At 34.1% G+C, this 6,740-nt stretch overlaps 1 protein-coding gene across 1 annotated transcript in view; it reads left to right on the top strand.

Moving 5' to 3' along the window:
* The window catches only part of LOC118743165 (homeobox protein invected), a 242,215-nt gene that overhangs the window by 16,257 nt on the left and 219,218 nt on the right, over positions 1 to 6,740 (top strand). The gene's annotated exons all lie outside the window — the stretch shown is intronic.

The raw sequence follows: 6,740 nt of genomic DNA, 5'->3' as shown, positions 1-6,740 counted from the left end.
AAAAATGAAAGAATTAAAATTGGTTTAGTGATTGTCATGGACTTCGCATAAAACTAAATGATATGAAACCTGTGCAACCTCAGGCTTTGTAAATCCACCATCGATCTGATATTCAACTACGTTAAACACTGAAAGAGGCCTTAGTTAAGCAAACCGATACCCGCGTCGATTTTATAGCTGCTTTTGATGGCACGAAGAAGAGTTCCTTTACGACGCACATAGGGGTATTTGAACGATTTAGGCGGCCAAAAACCAATTTGACAAAATTTTGGAGAAAACCTTAAAAAAATTTGTCACTTTCGATAGAGAACATTTCAAATAACATTTCCCAGTCCCGCTCACTTTTCTAACTTGCACAGCGAACGCTCACCATTGACCGGAAACAGAATATTCTAACGCTGCTTATAAATAGATTTTCGCTCTCTAGAAAGATCGTGGCAGTTTTGAGTTAATATTTTGATTACTTGGATTAGTGTTAGATCCGCATACAGGCGGTAATAATGCATTTAAGGGTAATTTTTTTTTAATCATTTTATTAAGCAATAATTCAATTGAAATGTAACGAAAATAGCGGTTTTCAACGAGTATTTTTTTGTTGTTAATTTTTGTGAATATTAAGGAATTTGTTGTTTCCCCGGGAGAGATCGCGTTATTATTCTTTGTTCAATTGAAATTAGAAATTTGGCTAATATAGTGTGATTAGACTGCCCGCAGAAAATGGCAGATAAGTGATATTTCTTAACTTAGAAAATGTATAAAGGAAATAAACAATTGTTTCCTTTACATTGGTGTTATATAAGTGATGATTAAAGAAATAGTTTTGGGTATACAAGCGTTTAAATTAAGATAAATGTCAATTTATCGATAAACCGAAGATATTTCAGTAAATATTGTACCCAAATTGTTAAAAATTAGTATGTATAATTCTTTTTTTATGATGAGATGTTTTGTTTTTTTTGTGAGAGTCAATAATTTTTTTTGTAATTTATTTTCGAAAACTTATGATGAGATATGTATGTATATTTAGTGAGGTGTTAAACATTGGGTTTTTGCAAAAATTATAATTTTATTGCGTAATCGTATCGTAATAATGATATTTTTTTTAACTTTTTCAGAGATTGGTTTAAAAAGAAACTTGAATAACAGGGAAAAGGTATTTTCCCACTCTTTTTATTTCTGTGCAAAAAAAAAAACTCATTCACGTCCCAATTGTTGTTTCAAATACCAACACATCTTAATTCAACTTGGAATGACGCTCGTTCATCCTACCTTTCTCTTTCATACTTTGAATGAGTTTATTTGCAAAGAAATAAAGAGGTGAGAAATTGCGTTTCCAATGATAACTCACAACTGTAAATCGGAATAGTTTTGGCCCAGTTATTCAAGTTTTTCGTATACCAATCTTTGAAATAAATTAAAAAACAGCATCAAAAATCGCATTATTAAGATTGCGTTGAAATTTTTTTAAAATATTTTTATGCAAATAAGAGAATTTTTTTCAAAAAAATCATTAAGGAACTATTTTTATAAGTTAGAAACTCCATTTTTGGAGGTATTTTCAAATCGATTCAGCTCACTTAAATCTTAATATTTTTCGCAATATTTTTTAATAGATTTTATAATACCGATGGAAACACAGTACCGATGTGTTTTTTTGTATGGGGAGTGATACAGTCTAATGGATATACAGATGTGTATATGGTCCTATGCAGGCTAGCACTATCCAAGTAGTATATTTCAAGGCTTACAAGCACTCCATTTTATCAGCATCACTGCTTACCGTACTTCAACCAAAGTATATACTACTTACTAACTGTAGCCAATGCTGAACACAAACACATGCGCAGCAAATCAAAAGTTTACGCGCATCAAATAATCATAATATTGAAGCAAAGGATCAAAAATGGTATATCAAAACAAAAACAACAAATAACACCATAAGTGGTTAAGCAATAAATAATACAACAACTCTGGTAAACAACAACAGTTACAACGTGTGAACAACAACCCCTGATCAACATACATATGTATGTACATAGATAGATACTTCTTTTGCAGTTACAGAGGTAACACCCTCTGGAAAAAAGTAAAATAGCAAGCAGCTGCTACTTCATAAAACAGTAGAGAATAAATATTTCGTATGTGAGGATGTACCTAATACATATGTGTGTATGTGTGCATATTCCCTGCAAAAATTGTGCGACTAATCTCTAAAGAGAGTATTCCGAGATTGCTCTCAATCGGGTACAATTGGGTATTAATTAGTCGCAACTAGTCTCATACGGGTACTAATGGAGATCAATTGGTCTCGACTCATCCCTTATGGGTATAATTGGAGATCAATTAGTCCCCAACTCATCTCTAACGGGTACTATTAACGATTTAATGATATGTACGCACTTAGTCGATGAAAATTCATGCGCGGCTAACAAAACTGAGCACCCCGGTTCGAATCAAGAATGATAGAATACAAGATTGCGCATTCCTGCGGGTGATGACGTCAAGATAGCAACGAATAGGAAAGAGTAATTGGAGATGGAGGAGAGAAAGAGTGTTAACCGTCAAACCATGGAGGTCGCCATATTTACATGCATATAAACATCTCTGCATACATACAAACAGTTTGCTAAAATGACGTCACACGAACAACTGATTCTGTCAAATTCGCCAAGAACAAAGTAGCGGTACTGCTGATTGCGCCACCTCTGTCTCCCTACATCGTGGGTTCGAATCTCAGCTGGCGCAAATTTTTATTTTCATTTTTTAAAAGTGACTAGTCGCTTTTTATACCCGTTCGGGTATAAAGGTAAACAATTAGTCTCTTCATAGGACATGCTCGAACAAAAGCGAACAGTTCATTCCATATAAAGAGATCAAAAGTGGTATTAATCGCATGCTCCTTTGCGATTGCTCCCGGAGTCATCCCGGATTAGTCCCATTTTTTGCAGGGTTAACACATGTATGTATGTTTGTTTAAATGTGTGTGGCAAGATAATTCGTGAAATGCAAGGGATGACAAGCTGTGTGTCATTTTATACACTTTCTCCTTTCTCTTCTTAGTCTAAGGGCCAGTTTTTCAGTGCACGGCTGTGGTTTAAACTTTGTTTAAACGTTCGAGCTGGCTGGTTTAAACTAAGATTAACTAATAAAATGTCAGCTAGCTGTTCAATTTAAACGCAGTGAAAAATTGGCCCAAACATTTATTCAATGCCTGCATTCTACCTTAGTATGTAGTATTTAGTTTACAAGACCTTTTGTAGTTAACTGCAAGTATTTATTTGTTTGTCTCTATGCATATGCATTTATGTGAGTGATTCTGAATACTTTCTCAACATTATTTAAGCTCATTATGTTAAATCACCACTTATAGAGCGCATTTCCCAAAGTTTTCTCCCACCATCTGCCCTTTCATGCCTTCCCCTCCCTGTTGTAAACCAGCCACTTTTGTGCTACTGCTTCTCCCATTATTTGGTTACGTAAAGTGCCAACAATTATGGGTGCTTATGTATTTATTTTATGACACCACAGGGAATTCTCGTTTTGGTTTGGCTCATCCTACTTGGGCCTCCCACTCCCGCCGCCAAATTGACGTTGAGCCACAAAAAAGGTTTGTGAAATGTGTCTTAGTTTGGTTAGATAGTTGTTGAGAGTAGTTAATTGTTTTTGTCTAGTGATTTTTTGTACGTTTGAGAAATTATTTTTACTATTTATATATAAACATAAATGTACATTAGGGTGGTCCAAAAACATACAGGAAAAAAACTTTTTGGAATTTCCCCCCTGTCCCACGGAAGAATATCGAGAAAAAGTGAACTGTATTTTTTATTTTGAAATAGGTTTTATATTTCACCGCCGGGGTTTTCGATTGCTACAAAATTTGTAGTACAAATTATTATTTTTTTCTGCTAATTATTATTTTTTAGATTAATTACACGAAAAAATGCATTTGCCTCATGCAAAATATATGGATATCTTCAAAACACCGGCGCACGGTGATGCAAAAGCGTAATTTATTATTCAAAAAAGGTCTACAAAGGTCTATAATTCTTGACGAATTTTCACATTATTTTTCTGAATAATAATTAAATTTTAAGAAATTTAAAATATATCTAACAAAATGCAAAAGAAAACTTTTAAATTTACCGGCGGCGCGATTAAATATTATACAACGGATTTCAAAATAAAAAAGGTATCGTTATTTACAATACTCCTTAGTTTAGTTGTCAAATTAAAAAAAAAATTGAGCATTTTATTTTTAGAATTAACAACAAATTAACAAAAAATCTAAACAATTTTTTAAGTGCAAGAATGGAAGTAATTCTTGTACAAGTATTTCATAACATACATATGTATGTACCTCAGTACGGGGGGAAATGTCATCTTGAAAAATATCTATTCCAACTTTCAATTTGCTACTGGAACCAACACAGGGTGCTCAATACAATGCTTACAATAATATTGAAGATTTTTATAAAAAGCTACTGTTGCTATGACAACTGAATCCTGTAATATTTTTCAGCTAATTTATAATTGAAATGTTCTTAGATTGTTTAAACAATAAATATTCTTGAATAAAATATGAACATTTCATGAGCGTCCTCTAAATTTATACATACTTAGTAACGTAAAGTTTGGTGCAAGAACCGCTTTCGGCAAAAGAAAAAATTTTGGAAGGTGCCCCAAGTCCTACCTTCGAAATTTTTTTTTACCACTCTATTGTACATGTAGATATGTATATATATATATATATATATATATGTATGTATCACTGGCGATTTTCGTGACATTAGTAATATGTATTTTCGTATTCTGCAGCAAATAATTTCCAGTAACTTGCCAGTAACCAAATTTCGGAGAGTAAGCCAACATTTACTCCCAATTTTCCCTCGTTTGCTAGTTTCTTGCAAGTTTTTACGTACGAAAACGCTATCCAGTAAAAACCAGTAAAATTATTACTGGATTTTACTGGATAGTGCGTACAGGTCTATTATGGCAAGTCCCTTTGTTCCCACAAGCACAAAAGGCCTGCCAACCAAAAAATTTCCTTAGATTTTTTTTTTTTATTTTTTTATCTGAATTTTTAAGCGAAATTGCGGCTATACATATAAAATTTCTGCCCAGAAAGCTGAGAATAGTTCGCTAAAACTTACATCGTTCATTAAACCGGATTAGAAAAATATTTCAGAAATGTAACTAATTTTTTTCGGCCTGATGTTTGTATTTGGAAATTTTTGGCGTTTAACTCGGCATCTCTCTAGGTCATCCTAGTTTTTAATACGATCAAAAGTTTTTTTACTTTTTCGCAATCATTTGACTATTTATTTTTACTAGTACCTTGGGCTGGGTTAAGCCATTGAATAACTCGGACAACATTTTTGGAGTACCTGCCTCCTCTTTGGTAATTTTTTAAAATACCAATAAGTCGGTCTATTTAAACATTTTTTATTTGTCAGTGTTTTTGTTTTTATAACGGGATTAATGATTTGGGCCCAAGACATACATATATTTGGTAATTATATATGAGTGTATTTTCTTGCTACGTACATACATACATATAGCCAGTGGCGGATTTATCGTACAGGCAACATAGGCTGAAGCCTAGGGCGGCAGAATTAAGGGGCGGCAAAATTTAAGACAGCTAAATTAAAAGAAAAAAATTTATTTGGATTCAGCTGCACTTGAAATTGTGTTTGTGTCTGTAAAATATTATTAATGATTCATCTCATTCAATACAATTCAAAATTAGAATTACGCTGCGAATTTTTCCTTAGTATAGCAGTCCTTGAAATTTCCATTTAACTTTCATTCACGCGGCTTAGAAACCTGACGGCGTGACGCAAAGAAACAGCCGACACGCTGCCCCGAGAACGAGAATCATCTAAAAGGTTACCACACTTGACAACACTGCCGAAAAACGAGCGTGCATTTTCGAGAAAATTCTTGATTCCAAGCCCACCAGTTTTTCATAAGTGTATCATAACGTGAATAATCTGAAGGTCAGCTTCCGTCGTATGTCAAATTAGGCAGTGTATCTGTGTATGGTCTTCTGTTTGTCTTGCGCGAGGTCAAAAAATCTTCCGGATGAGCGATTTTATTTTGTATACTCGCATAGCGCTACTTCAATGTCCTGATAATTGGATTCTACTTGTCCAAACCTCTGCCCGAAGCGATGCAACTCGAACGCTTGAATTATTTTACACAGAGACTATTGCAGCATTAGTAGCAATTGAAGAAGACCCACATGAAAAGCAATTACAAGGAACGAAGCTACAGGAATACGTATTCAACTAGAACTTTTGGAGACTGCATTTATGCAAGGTTTATGGAGCTTCTTATTGGCATCATTCAATGCAGTCAGCAAGAAATTGCAAAATGTGAATACGACTATTTCTGAAGTGATCTCTTTGTTCAACGGACTCATTAAAGTTGTGTCTGACACTCGCGAAGAATTCGATCAATATGAAGACAAAGCTCTCTCTATTTCTACAATTCAGGAATACAAAACACTCAGGCAGCGTCGAAGGAATCAGAATCTACAACCTGGTGAAAATAGGGACAATAGTATCCAATTGAGTGGCCGAGACAACTTTCGTGTCAACACATTCAACGTTATCTTGGACCGTACTTTGACAGAATTGACACGGAGACGTGAGGCGTATCAAAAAATCTATTCGAAATTTTCTCTCATCACTGATATGAAACATCTGAGCAACGAAGAATTACGTGAAAAATCCATCATA

This window comes from Rhagoletis pomonella, unplaced genomic scaffold, assembly GCF_013731165.1.
Source record: "Rhagoletis pomonella isolate Grant_MI unplaced genomic scaffold, Rhpom_1.0 Rhpom_scaffold_00007, whole genome shotgun sequence".
NCBI classification, from domain to species: domain Eukaryota; kingdom Metazoa; phylum Arthropoda; class Insecta; order Diptera; family Tephritidae; genus Rhagoletis; species Rhagoletis pomonella.
This window is presented reverse-complemented; position numbering and strand designations above follow the sequence as displayed.